Genomic DNA, 14,355 nt, shown 5'->3' with positions numbered 1-14,355 from the left:
CAAGTCAGTGCCAGGGTCTAAGACGAAGGGGGGAAGGGGAGGGAGTGGATGGAGAAGTCTGTGTGGGAGAATTATGCAGGAGGCCTCTCAATACACTGTTGAATCTTCTCCCTAATAAATTTCTCCTTTGTGGCTCTTTTGCTTCTTCCAGAATGGAGGTATATCTTAGCTTTTTGTTTTTTTCTTTTTTACACAATTTATCAATTATTTCTACATAATTTACTAATTTTTACACAATTATCCATTTTTTTGATTAACGACATTTTTTTCTTTCTCTACTTTCCCTTTCTTCCTTCTCTCATTGAGAAGGAAAAAAGAAAAAGAAAAATCAAATAATTATGTATTGTCAACCAAATCAAATTCCCATATTGGACATTTCCAAAAATGTGTATCTCAAGAAAATGGGAAAGAATCCATATGATACAAAAATATTTATAGTAGCTCTCTTTTGTGGTGAAGAAACTGGAAACTTAGGCATGCCCATCAGTAGGGCAATGGCTTAACAAATTATGGCATAGCTTTGTTTTCATCTCTCTCTACTTTGTCTCTTCAGTCAGCAAATGTGATCAAAGTGGTTAACCACTGCATTGCTGGTCTATGTATGTAATTGCTCTTATGCAGCAGAGAGGAGAAACCTATGTTAAAAAAAATGTAGAATGTCTATGGGGCTTAGAGGAGGAGAGTGGCTCAGACACCAGTATCTGATCCTTTAGATCACTTGGGTCTATCTCCATGGAACTGGTCTTGGAGTCCAGTAGTCATGATATTATCTCATCTCAAGAGACTGCCTCTAGCTGCCATTTCTACCCTTTTTCAAGACTTGATTCCTGGCTTCTCTGGCTGGCTGCCATTCCTCCAACTTCCTCACTTCAATGCTTTCTCCTTCCTTATGGACTCTTAGCTTGTCAAAGTTTAGCCCTCTCAGTTACAAGGTCAAGGCAAAGGAGAGATTATAGATATCCATCTGTGGTGGGGATGGACAAATGGACATCACTATGCAAGTGGTTGCTGTGAGTCACTAGGGAAACAGTGAGTCTAAAGCCCCAAGTCACATATATACATCTTTTGATTTGATGAGGACAGCTGCTCTTCCCACCTACCTCCTGGGTGGATAATGACAAGGCAGACTCATACCCTCCTCCCAAGAATCATAAATTTAGCACTAGAAGGGACCTTAGAGGTCATCTAATCCAACCCTATCATTTTAGGGAGGATGAAATGGAAGCACAGAGAGGTTGAATCACTATCCCAAGTTATTTCAGGTTATTACAGATAACATAGCTATGATTCATACCCAAGTTCTTTGACTTCAGGTCTCTTTCCCCAATGTCAAACTATCTATATAGTTTGGTCCTGGTCATACTGCAGAGGATTTTATATAGTTCAGGCCCTGGTGGTCTTTTTTGTTTGTTTTGTTTGTTTGTTCTTGCCTTCCCTAACCTGTTCATATGCATGCTGAGACCCAAGCATTTGGGGGGGAGGGGACTAAGGAAATCCTCTAGAAGGGCCTCAATCCAATCATACCTTCTCTGAATTTCATTGTTAGTCTCCTGAAATGTGTTTTGGGGATTACTTTATTCCCGAAGAAGCTTAAACAGGAACTATTAAAGGCTTTTCCTACCAAGATTGAACCCTGGGAGAGAGACAGAAATCATAATCCTGAGAAGATGAGTAGAGAATAGGGCCTAGACTTGTGATTTCATTGGTTTAGGAAACACCTGGATTAGGAAACTCCCTCTCTAAAAGCAGGCCGGCTCTTTATCTACAATTTAGAAAGTTGCCTAGATTGCTGAAATCTGGGAAGGGATGGCCCTCAGGGTTTCTGGCCCCAAAAGAAACAATTGCCTTTTTCCACTTACTCAGAACCCCCAGGGCCCAAACAAAACCCTAGAGAAGCTTGAGTTGGAATTTATTCTTGGCTAGAAGAGTCAGACTGATTTGGGTTTAAATCATAGTCCTTAAGAAAGAAATCTAGCCTGTAAACCCCAAGAAATCTTGTAGGATTTCAGAGGTCAGAATTTTTGTGATTAGATGAAAGAGGCCATTCTTTGCCTCATTTCTTACCTAACCTTAATCCTTGAGCCTCAGTCAGAAAAGTCCCCAGTTTAAAAAGGCGTAGTCTCCAACTGAATCCAGGCTATCTTTGATCTGGATCTATTATCTTGCCACTGGAGTAGAGTCTGAGGCAGATGACATTACACAGCCCTTCCTCCCTTAAATCTAGTTCACTTGCAAGTCATGGCATCTGCTTCCTGAAGTCTTGGTCCTCTTCCAGAATAAGGACAAACAACAGATAACTCAGAAGATAACTGACTTGTCAAATCTTTCTGGCCCCAAAGCCATCTCTTTATCAATTACACTGGAGTAAAGGAGTTTAAAAAACAAACTAAAAGTTAACTGACTGACTAGTCTATATTCCAAAAGAATTTTTGCTCTGGGGGCTAACAGCCTCATCATACCTGACAGACTTCCTTATGGAAAAGAAGTGACTTTTCCCTGGACCTATTACTGGCTAGTGAGGACCCTATCTTCTGATAGTTGAAGCTTTGCTTCTGGTCTCTAAGCTAAAGGTGAGTAGAGCTTACTATTATTTCAAGGGGAAGAGCACTCTATTGAGCTGAGTCCTCAGCCAGGAACTCCAATTTACATTCCCTAGTTGTCTGAAAGGTGGGAAGAGGACACACTCCTGGCAGAGAATGGTAGTGATCATCAGGATGGAGTAAAACAATTAAAAGGGAGTAGACCCAGAAAAAAAAGCAGTATTTGTGACATTACCAGAACATACTAGAGGTCTTGGAGTATGAGTAGTCTCTTTATACTTTTGTCCTAATCATGTGTATTCTCTGCATATATGATCCCTTTGCATATGCCTTCTTCCCACCAATAGTGTTTGTATTTGGAGAAGATGCTCTCCAAGTTTTGGGTCAAAAGGGTTCTTTTGCTATTTTTCCTGTAATACTATTGAACAAATTGTGTCCTCTGACTGACAAAGTAAAAATAAAGCCCTTAGTGGGGGCTAGTGAGCTATGGTTTTGTTCTGTAGGGGGACAGGGTAAAGGGAACATATGTGAAGAATATGCTCCAGGTGCTACATAAATTAGAAAGGTTTACAGTTATCCCTTCCATATAGAGAACATTAGGGACATGGCACCCCATGATCTGAAAAATCTGCATACAATTTTTTGGTCTTCCTTTTATACCAAAGAAGTCTAAATTATTATGGCACTGAAGGATAGAATATGTTGATATTATATAGATATATTTTATGAATTTCTGAGTTTCTAAACTTTTTCAGTGTTGTCTGTGGCTTCTGCAAAACTTCTCAAAATTCCCATTTAATTTCTTATGCTGAATTGTGATATATTGATGATGCAATGGAGAAAGTTCCAAAGTGGAAGGTAATCAACTTTGGTAAAAGTCTCAGATTTCTAATTTTCATAAAGATTATAAATATATATATATATATATATATATATATATATCTTTTTTTGGAAAACTTCTATTATTTTTTTTTGCAAGGCAATGGGGTTAAGTGACTTGTCCAAGGTCACACAGCAAGGTAATTATTAAGTGTCTGAGACTGGATTTGAACTCAGGTCCTCCTGACTCCAGGGCTGTTTGCTCTATCTACTGTGCTACCTAGCTGCCCCCCTGGAAAATTTCTTACGGTAATTTATATAAATACTTGCAAGATAGTCCAACTTGCAAGAAAGGGGTGTGGAAAGGTTGAAATGATTATCAGTATTTATAACTAAAGCACTGAAAAAAATGTATATAAAATTTTTTCTCATTTAAATATGCATATTGACCTAAACAGTCTTTCTAATGAAATTAATTTGAAACAACACAAGGAGGGTTTGTAGGTGATCCTTGAAGAAAAATAATTTAGAATCCCTTGAACAAATGCTCATTTATCATTCTAGAGTGGTTAATGGACCCCGCAGTTTTCAATGAGTGTTCTCTGCAATAATTCCTTCAATTTTTGCACATAGAGACCTTTCTCTACCTTTGCATTTTATATTCATATTAGTACCTGCTAACATTTGATTACTATAACTAGGTCTATTTTTCAGGTACATAAGCTATCAAAGGTATGATGGAGAAACTCCAATAAGGATCTGTGTTTCTCTTCACCAATCACAACTTTTGCAGGACCTCTTCAACACCCCTGGTGCAAAAGCTTCTGGTACAGAAAAATGAATATCTCTTTTGAAGATAAGCTGCATGTAGGGGGAAATTCAAACAGACTGTATTGCTATTCCATAGCTTGGACCCATGTCTCAATTGACACAGCAGAACTGGGTGCCCACCTTACCATTAGTTTCTCCACAGTTCATCCTTCTTTCTCTGAATGAGAAGGCTTGGTAGGCCAATCTTTGCCGGAAACAGATGATTTGGTTGTCAGTATCCCCAATTATCTTTGAGGAATAAACGATACTTGATAAGAGCTAAAAGGAACTTCAGAGATTTTCTAGTCCAATCCCCTTCGTTTTGCAAATGAGGAAATTAAGATCACAAATAAAAGGAAGGGGTAAAAAGAGAAAAGTATATGAGAAGAAAGCCCAGTCAGAATATTTCCTTTACCCCATGGTTGCACTACTCTAGAACTTTTCCTTTACTTTTTTCATTATTCCCCTGGAAGCTTTAAGATCCAATCTAGCAGGCTGCTTAGGTGGATAGAACACCAGCTTTGAAATCAGGAGGACCTGAGTTCAAATTCAGTCCCATACTCAGTACTGTGTGATCCTGGGTAAGTCACTTAATCCCAACTGCCTCAAAAAAAAAAGATCCCGTTTACCTTGGGATTCCATATCATCACCACTGTCTGTTCCTCTGACTGGATGGTGGAGTCCTGAACTCCAAACTTCCATTAAAGGAGGGAAGCCAGGACAGAAAAGCTCACTCATACCTGAGTGTACCACTTTGGGATTTTAACTTTCCACTATAGTCCTGCATCAACTATCTTCTCCTTCTCCTCCTTCTCCACCTTTACACCCTTCCCCCCCTTTTCCTTTCAATTTCTTTTTACGTTTTGTCTTTTCCCCAGGAGACTAGGGTTTACTATCTCTTTTTTTTTTCATTTTGTATCTCCAGAGTCTAGCTCTGGATAGCACACAGTAAGAACTTAGTAAGTGTCTGTTGACCATTAAGTGCCTACTATGTGGCATTATGCTTGGCACTTTTCTTTACATTTGATCCTCACAACAACCTTGGGTGGTAGGTACTATAATTATCTCCCATTTACAAGAGGAAATTGAGGCAGAGGAAGGTTAAGGGTTCAGGGTCCCACAGTGATGAAGTTTGTGAGACTGCATTTGTATTCAGATTTTCCTAACTCAGATCTCTATCGACTACACCACCTAAACAGACAGCATGGCAATCACTGGACCTAAGATTTGAACACAGATGCTCTGACTCCAGAACTATGACTCTTTGTTTTACGCAAAGCTGCTAACCTGAACTGGGGAGACTATATGAATGAATGGATGAATGAATGAATGAATGGAATGAATGAATGAATGAAAAAGCTTTTATTAAGCTCTGAAAATGTGTAAAATGCTGCTAAGCCATGGGTTACAAATAGAAAAGCCAGTCTCTGCTCTCAAGGGCCCTTTGTACTGTACAATGCTGCTGCTTTGAATTGGGAGGTTCCATGAATGAATGAATCTATAAATCAATCAATTAATGAAAAAAGTATTTATTGAACAGTAATGGCAAAGAGCTATGTTAAACAATGGGCAGACACATAGAAAAGCCTGTCTCTGCTCTCAAGAAGCTCATGGGATATTAATCATCTCACCTTGCAGTGGTAGAACTCTGTGGCACACCCCTTGGTCCTTTTCCCTTCACTCATCTACCATTTTTGCAAGGGAATCCAAAGTCCTGAGGGTCATCTTATATTTTTATCTTTTTAGTGACTTGCTATGGGCCAAGAATTTATTGCCTTCTGATCAACCTGGGAGTAATCAGCCTTTCTGCTCTTTGGGCAGCAGAGCCCCGCCTGATCCTAGAACCATATTTGAAACATTTCCTGCCTTTTCTGCAGTGATAGAGGTTTTTAGAATGCAAGGTCACTGCCCTCCTCTCCCTTTCCTCCCCTCCCCCAGACTGAGCATGAGTCTAAGTCATCAGGCTCTTTTGGAAGACAGATCTGATCGTTTCAGGGACATGTCTAAAATGTCTAGTGAATGAAAAGGTGAATGTTTATTTTAAAAGTTGCTCCATAGAATGCTAAGTAACTTACCAAAAAAACCTCAAACTGTGAGGTGGCAAAAGGAGATGTGAATTAATCTCTGGGAACAGGAACACAATGAATGCAACACAGACAAAAACCATTGAATAAGTGGCCTGGTTTCTAGGTCATAGACGGCTCCTTCCTAAAAAAAAAAAAAAACAGTTCTTTCTCAATGAGGCTCTCAGTTTCTGTAAATGCCCTCATATTCACCCCCCTTAGCTCACACATGAGAGGGAACTGAAGGTTAATGAGCCTAGGCAATCTGGTGTGAAATTTTTCTTAGCAAAGAATGCTATCACAGGAAGCATGGCATTACCCTTCTCCTCTAGAATTTGTTAGTCTTTTCTAAACACAGAGAATAGTTTTTGGAGTTTGGATTTGGGAATTTCAGGGTGTTCCAGTTTATATACATTTTTAAAAACTAGAAAAGTGATTTAAGTAAGCAATGAATTCCCTTTTTCCACAGTAAAAAAATGCTTTCCATTTTGTGAAACTATATATATTGCTTTGATGCATGTGTTCTTTTATCAATGGGGGACAGCGAGGCATCTAACTTTTTCATGCTTTCTCATCCTACATGCTTTTGTCCATGTAGTCTATAGCAGGCAATTAAATACTTATCCCCTTCCATCTTTCCTGTTACATGACTAATGTACCCCCTTTTCCATGCATATGTTATCTCAATGGTTTTTGTTTATTTGCTTGCCATGTTTAGTCTGTTTTCTTCTTATTCAATTCTGGGCCTGACTCATTGTCTCTCCTGTCAAAATTAAACGGAGTAATCAATTTATGTATTAAATCAATTCAGTTGGTATAGTAAAGGAATTGACATCTCATGGTGCTGATAATTTACCCTCATGGAAAAAACCACTCTTGACTTCTATTACCTCTATATGAACAGAATTCCGAAATCTCTACCTCTAGCCCTAGAGCCTATCCTGGCTAGATCGGGCATTTTCAACTAATGAACAGAGACAGGATAGAGGAGTAGAACAAGCACTGGATTTGGAATTAGACAATTTTAGTCAAATTCCAATTTTGTTGCTTATGACTCCTCTGGCTTTGGCCCTGCCCCTTAATCTCTCTCCAGTTTTTTTTTATTTTTTTTTATTTTTGCAAGGCAATGAGGTTAAGTGAATTGCCCAAGGCCACACAGTTAAGCAAGTGATTGAGGCTTATTTGAACTCAGGCTCTCTTGACTCTAGGACAGGTGTTTTAATGACTGCCCCTTCCCAGTTTCTTTATCTTTAAAATGAGAGGGTTGGACTAGATGGTCTCTGAATCCCTGATCAACTTTAAATCTACAATTCTATGACAGTTCCTTCTGGGTGTTACATTAGTAACTCAAGTTCATTATTTTCAGAATGGGGCACATCATTTACTCCCTGAAGCTTCTTACTACTCATGATTTCTCTGACTATCAGTCTTACTGTTATTTTACCTTGTCATTTCTGTACATAGAATCATAGGGTCATAAATTTGGAGTTACAATTGACCTTACAGACTATCAAGTCCAAACCCCACCCCTCATTAAAAAGTTGAGAAATCTGAGGCACAGAGAGGTTAAGGGGCTAGTCCAACCTGCCTGACCACTGGCACAGAATCAGGATGGATTATGCCATAAATCCTAGACAGTGGGTTTGAAACTCCAATAGTCTCCCCTATCTCCCAAGATTCTTCTTAGGGTATATTGAAAGCAATGTTGGAGAGCTTGAACAAAGGGAGTGACTCCCTATTTCTCTAGCCAGTAACTGAATTGGAACTAAGAGACATCCTGTTCTCTTCATCCCTGATTTCATAAGCAGAGCCAATAGGAGCAGGACACAATGAAAATCCACTTGGGTACCAACCACATCACTAAAAGACTCAGTATAATACATAAACATGCCTTCCGTGGAGTAAATAAATAATGTCTCACCTATGTACATTTATCTAGGAAGTGATTAATTTTTTTAAAAAAGTTTATTTGAAGGTATCACAAGATTCATAATACCTTTTTGTCATTATCAGTTTTATTAACTGACATTATTAACTCACATTAAATATTTGTCATGTTAAGATAAGGGAATGGAAATACATGTAGATTGTCTCAATCTTCAAGGAGCCTACATTCTAGTAGGGAAAACCTTACTCATGAAAGGGAGCTGAATAAGGGGAAGGGTAACCCAGAAAAGTAGAGAAATTTCAGACTGCAACCCAGGAAGGAATGAGATCTGGTTGGCCTGGACACCCTCCTTAAATGGCATTTCTGGAAGGAACCAAAGGTTGCTTCAGGATGATGAGCTGGTTATGATGCTTGAAGAAGCTTCAAGATGGTAGAGGAAGTCTGGAGTGCAGCCTGGAGAAGAAGGAATTAGTCATTAGGGAGGGTATAATATAATAATAATAATATATAAGAACATAGACATGTCTTTTCTCAAGAAGCCTACAATCTAGTAGAGGAATTTCCAATAGTCAGTCAGTCAATAGACATTTATTAAGCACCTACTATTGCTAGGCACTGCGTTTACTGGGGAAATTTTTTTTAAAAAACAAAAGGAGTTCTCTATTCTCAAGGAGTTCACAATTTATCTCTTTGCCCCAATTTTTTGAAAAATTGTGAGGATAGGGATCATATTTTAATTATCCTATTCTTATATCCACTCCCTAAATCATAATATGAGCTTAAAAAGGAATCAAAAAGCATTTAAAGACCTATGCTATGCTAAGAGCTGTGCATATGATTATTGAGCAAATTAATGAATTGAACAAATATTGACATGGAGCTAATACTGCCACTAAATATAAAAAAATCATTGTAGATCAGCTAGATGATGCAGTGGATAGAGCAAAGGATTTGGAATCAGGAAGACTTCTTAAGTTTTAATATGACCTTAGGTACTTACTAACTCTGTATCCCTGGGGAAGTCATTTAACCCTGTTTACTTCAGTTTCTTCATCTGTAAAATGAGCTGGAGGAAGAAATGTCAAACCACTCTAGTATCTTTGCCAAGAAAATCTCATATGGGGTTACAAAGACTCAGACATGACTGAACAACAAATAATAAAGTATTTTATAAATTGTGAAGCATTAGTCAAATATAAATTGATATTATTATTAAATCTCTATGACGCATAAAATAATAAATGACACAGTCATGTTTATATAGTCATCCCACTTGTGTTGATGATTTGGGTCACTCAGAGCAAATCTCTTTAGTTTGTACTTCTAACCTTCAGAGTTCTAGAGATACTCCTGAAGTGTTGTGGGTGTTCTTCTCTAATGCTTTCATATTGACCTCCCCATTCTGGTGTGTTCTCCCCAATATCAATCACCTGTTATAGTTTATCTTCTTTATATAATTGATGCCCTCAAGAGATTATTCCCCAGTTTCTTTTAACCAATTAATATCAATTAATTTTTAGGAAGAGATATTTATTGAGAATATGATAGCAAGATGAAAGTATAAAAATATGTACCTGTGCTAATCAAACTATCAAAGAAATACTTGATTATGAATGAGCTATTAAAAAATTATCACAAATTTCATATAGAAATACAAAAGTTCAAAAACATCAAGGGAACCTAATGGGAAAAAATGGGAAAGAAGGGGGACAAGTTCTCAAATTATGCTACAAAGCTGTAATTAAAACAATTTGTTTTGGGTATGAAAAAGAGATCATGGGCCTCTCTCTTAAAACCTGGAGACTTACAACATTCCTTTCCTTCTCATTCAAATGCATCCAGGAAGCAATGGGAGAAGGAGATGGGGATGTGGGTATTCACTTTGTCTAGTTAATACCTTCTCAATGACTACTTAGTTTAGATCCAAGTGCCAATCAAACTGTTCCTCACCCCCATGTAGAGGACCAGAAATGTTTATAAAATAACTGTACAATCTCTATAATGAAGAATAGGATAATCATTGCATACTCTTTCTTTTTTAACTTAATTTTTATTAATATTTTATTTGTTTTCCAATTATATACAATAGTAGTTTCTTCCTATCTTTCTTTTTTGGCAAGGCAATGGGGTTAAGTAACTTGCCCCAGATCACACAGCTAGGTAATTAGTCTGAGGTCGAATGTGAACTCAGGTCCTCCTGACTCCAGGGCCAATGCTCTATTCATTGTACTACCTAGCTGCCCTTCTACCTATCATTTTTTGTAAGGTTTTGAATTTTACAATTTTCCCCCACCCTCCCTTCCCTCCCCCCCTACAGAAGGAAGTTTGATAATCTTTTCATTGCTTCTGTGCTATACATTGATCAAAAATGAATGTGTTGAGGGAGAAATCAATCCTTGAGGAGAAAATAGAATATTACAGATAGCAAAATTATGTAGTGCATAAGACACTAAAAAAAAAAAAGTTGAAGGTATAGACTTTGATCTTTGTTTAAACTCCACAGTTATTTCTCTGGATACAAATGCTATTCTCCATCATAGGTACTCTAAAATTGTCCCTGATTATTGCATTGGTGGAAGGAGGTTCACCAAATTTACCCACATATTTTGATAGCAAAATATGCTCTGATTATTCTTAGGATGGCCTCCCATTGGCCACTTTCTCATATTTATAATACTGAGATGAAAGACACTAAGTCAAGTGAGCATACTGCAAATATAGATGGAAATATAGCTATCTTTTTTATTACTTAATTTTAATGAATTCATAGATGAGCATTGGATACAGAAAGTATACATATATGTATGTATGTTTGTATGTATGTATAGTCACATATCTGTCTTATTCTGTTGGGCAGAGGTGTTAAAGACATATCCTGTAGGCTATATGAAGCCCATAATACTACTGACTGCCAACCAGACCCAGATTAAAATGTAATTGGGAAATATTTAACAAAATAAATTAAAATACAATAAAACCGATAATATTATCAGATAATATTATAAGTCAATATGCTGCAGAAGGGATCCTTATGTACAGATTAGCCAGCTCCCTTTCTATTTGACACCACCTTTGTAGGGAATTTACAGAAGAATATTTGGACAAGCAAGTTGGACAAAAGGTCTCTTTTGATGCCAAACATGCCAAACCACTACTTGAACCTGTCAAGCAGTATTTCCTTGTTGGTCCTTAAATGTTGTGAAATACCCTAGTGCTGAACCATAGACAAATTCCTGGTCAAAGATTCTTATTTAACGGATGAGGAATTGAAATAAACTAGGTTAAGTGACTTGTCTGTGTTCAACAATAGTAAATATCTGAAGCCAGATTTAAATTCAGGAAAATGAGCTTTCCTAATTCTAGGGTTTCATCCATTGTGCCACTTAACTGCCCTTTCTCTCCCTGCTCCCCCCCTTCAAATCAGAATTTGATTTAATCAGTGAATTAATTTGAATGAGATGCTAAAGTGAACAATTCATTTTCTGGGATCTATTTTTCTAAAAGATGTTCTGCAAATCAGCTTCTCATTTCAGGTTCCTTAGTGAACCCATGAATATAGCTTCCAAGATTAGCCATGTTTAATAAACTTATTTTTTTTAAAAGTACAAAAAATATATTACCAAACAAATAAGTAAATAAATAATTCGTTTCAAAGCCTCCTTTTAAAAAGTTCTCCTAGGCCAGCCACCTATTTATTTATTTGTATAATGTTTACATGTATCACACATGTGAAACATGTTACATATCACTCGTGAATATAAATGACCCATAATTGATTGTGATGCCATCTCTTAGACATGCACAATATGTCATTTACTATATTTGTACTGTTTATGCTATATGTTGTAAATTATTGATAATATGTATTGCATATGAATGTTAACCTGACTTTTCGCCACTGAGGGGAGGGGGTAGGAAGGGAGGGTGGAAGAAAATTTTGTAACTTAAAAATATGCATGTGCATATGTTTGAATGTTGAAAAACTTTCATAACATGTATTTGTAAAAATAAAATGTCAATTAAAATGTATTCTTAAAAAATAAGTATTGTATATGTATGTTATATATTTTATATATGTACATATGGTCTGAGTTCAATGTTATATATTTTTGCTAAATATATCACACATATATGAATTGTGTATATGTCACAAATATATGTACAGATGTACACACACATATTTCACAGCTTTGGCATTCACACTCACACATTATCAGCGTCTTTGTCCCTCTTTTTGGAGAGCTGAAGGGCAGAGCAAAGAAGTCCTCCCAAAGCTTCCACTTAAAGAAGGCTACAGGAGAGCTATCTCTTCATCTCTCACCAGACCTTCTCCTTTTTACTGCATTATCTCCAAGAATCCTCATCAAAAAATTCATCATCTCTTAAGATTGTCAGTGCTCCCGATTCATCTGTGCTCTTAGGACTCTTTGTCCCTCTGATTGGGGAACTGGAGAGCTAGAATGAGAAGAAGAGACCTCCAAAAATATCTATCTTTTTTTTGCAAGGCAATGGGGTTAAGTGACTTGCCCAAGGCCACACAGCTATGTAATTATTAAGTGTCTGAGGCTGGTTTTGAACTCAGGTATTTCTAACTCCAGGGCCAGTGCTCTATCAACTGTGCCACCCAGCCACCCCTAAAAGCATCTATCTTAAAAGGGTTTTTAAACCAGTCACATATATATTGTGACAATATATTAATATATATTACTTACATGTACCACCCATGCCACTTTTTACCTGTGCATAATAAATGACATATAACATATTGTAATATATATCTTATTAAGCATGTAAAATATATTGTTTATCATGTCTGCATTATAAAGAATTCTTCCCAAAGGTTCTGTTAGAAAGGACTCCCAGTTCAGGAATTTCATTTCCCACCAGCTTCATACTTTTGAATTGGACTTCATCATGCCGCAGAGAAACCCCATCCCTATGACATTCCATCAGCTTTGGTACTTAGAGCTTATCTGTGTCTTCAGCCCTCTGATTGGAGGACTGCAAAGCAGAACAAACAAATCCTCTGTAAGTCTCTATTTAAAAAGGGTCTCCAAGCTATTCATGTCTTTATTCTATACCAACCACCCTGAAGAATCTTTACCATCATGAAACTATTGTTCGCAAGCCAGTCCTTTCTGTCTTAGTCTCAGATTCTGTCTCTTTCTCCCCCTGCAGGCATTACGTATCATGTGTTAGCTTTGCATAATCAATGCCATAATGTCACACATCACTTATTACATGCACAACAATTATACTATGGCATTCTTTAAGGCTAGGTTTTGTTTGTTATACATTATATGACTATGTTATGTATGTTATATAAATGCCACAAGTGTGATTTCTATAATTGACATGCTATATATCACACACAAAAAACATTGTTGAATGCCTAATGAGTTTGTAATGTGAATCTATATCTGCAGGTGTGTATATAATCTTTATATATGCATACACATGCAGGTGTATATGGGCACACATATTTCATACTTGTGCATGTGACATAAATCTTAGGATTAACAGTGATTTTGATAGACATATCTCATCAGTATCCACAGTACCTTCTGCCCCTCTAACTGAAGGGTTAGAATGCTGAGTGAAGAGCTCTCAAAACATTCATTTTAAGGGGGCTTCTATTTATTTAGTCTTCTTTTTGTATAGATTGTTAACATATTTCATGCATATGTTACTTGTCACATATAGCTAATGATAAATTAAGAAATGTGACATGTCATTGATTACAAATGTACAGAATGACATTCATTAGACACATTATGCAATATAGTTAGACTTGTCTTATGTGTATGTATAATATATATCATACAAACATCACAACAGATATAAGTTCATGTACATATAAAACATAGGTGATATATTTATTAAATATATCATGCAAAGGTATGTATAGGTCATGTGATTATACCCACATATATCTATGCAAACACATACCCTTATAGATACACACATATGAAAGTAGTATTCAAACATTATCTGTATCTTCAGTATCTCTCCCCTCTGACAAGAGACCAGAAGACAGAACAAAGCAGTGCTCTCAAATCCTCCATTTAAAGAGTCATATCTTTATCTCCTATCAGCTAAATTATTTTGTTATGGTTCCTAAGATTATGTCTTAATCAGGAAACTTATCTACAGGAAACTAGACTACAGCAGCTTTCAAACATACACAAACACACACGATGACACATAGACACACACAGACATACCCCCCCCCTCC

The 14,355-nt window shown here is 36.9% G+C and overlaps 1 long non-coding RNA gene across 2 annotated transcripts in view; it reads left to right on the top strand.

Annotated features, from left to right (window-relative positions):
* Positions 1-2,093: 2,093 nt before the first annotated feature.
* LOC141501939 (uncharacterized) overlaps positions 2,094-14,355 on the top strand; it is a 72,016-nt gene continuing 59,754 nt past the window's right edge. For both annotated transcript variants that reach the window (XR_012472344.1, XR_012472343.1), the window contains exon 1: positions 2,094-2,570. This is a non-coding gene — a long non-coding RNA (uncharacterized LOC141501939). The remainder of the gene's footprint in view (positions 2,571-14,355) is intronic.

The sequence above is a fragment of the Macrotis lagotis genome, chromosome X, assembly GCF_037893015.1.
Source record: "Macrotis lagotis isolate mMagLag1 chromosome X, bilby.v1.9.chrom.fasta, whole genome shotgun sequence".
In the NCBI taxonomy this organism is placed as follows: domain Eukaryota; kingdom Metazoa; phylum Chordata; class Mammalia; order Peramelemorphia; family Peramelidae; genus Macrotis; species Macrotis lagotis.
The sequence above is the reverse complement of the archived record's forward strand: the minus strand, read 5'-3'. Positions and strand labels throughout refer to the sequence as shown.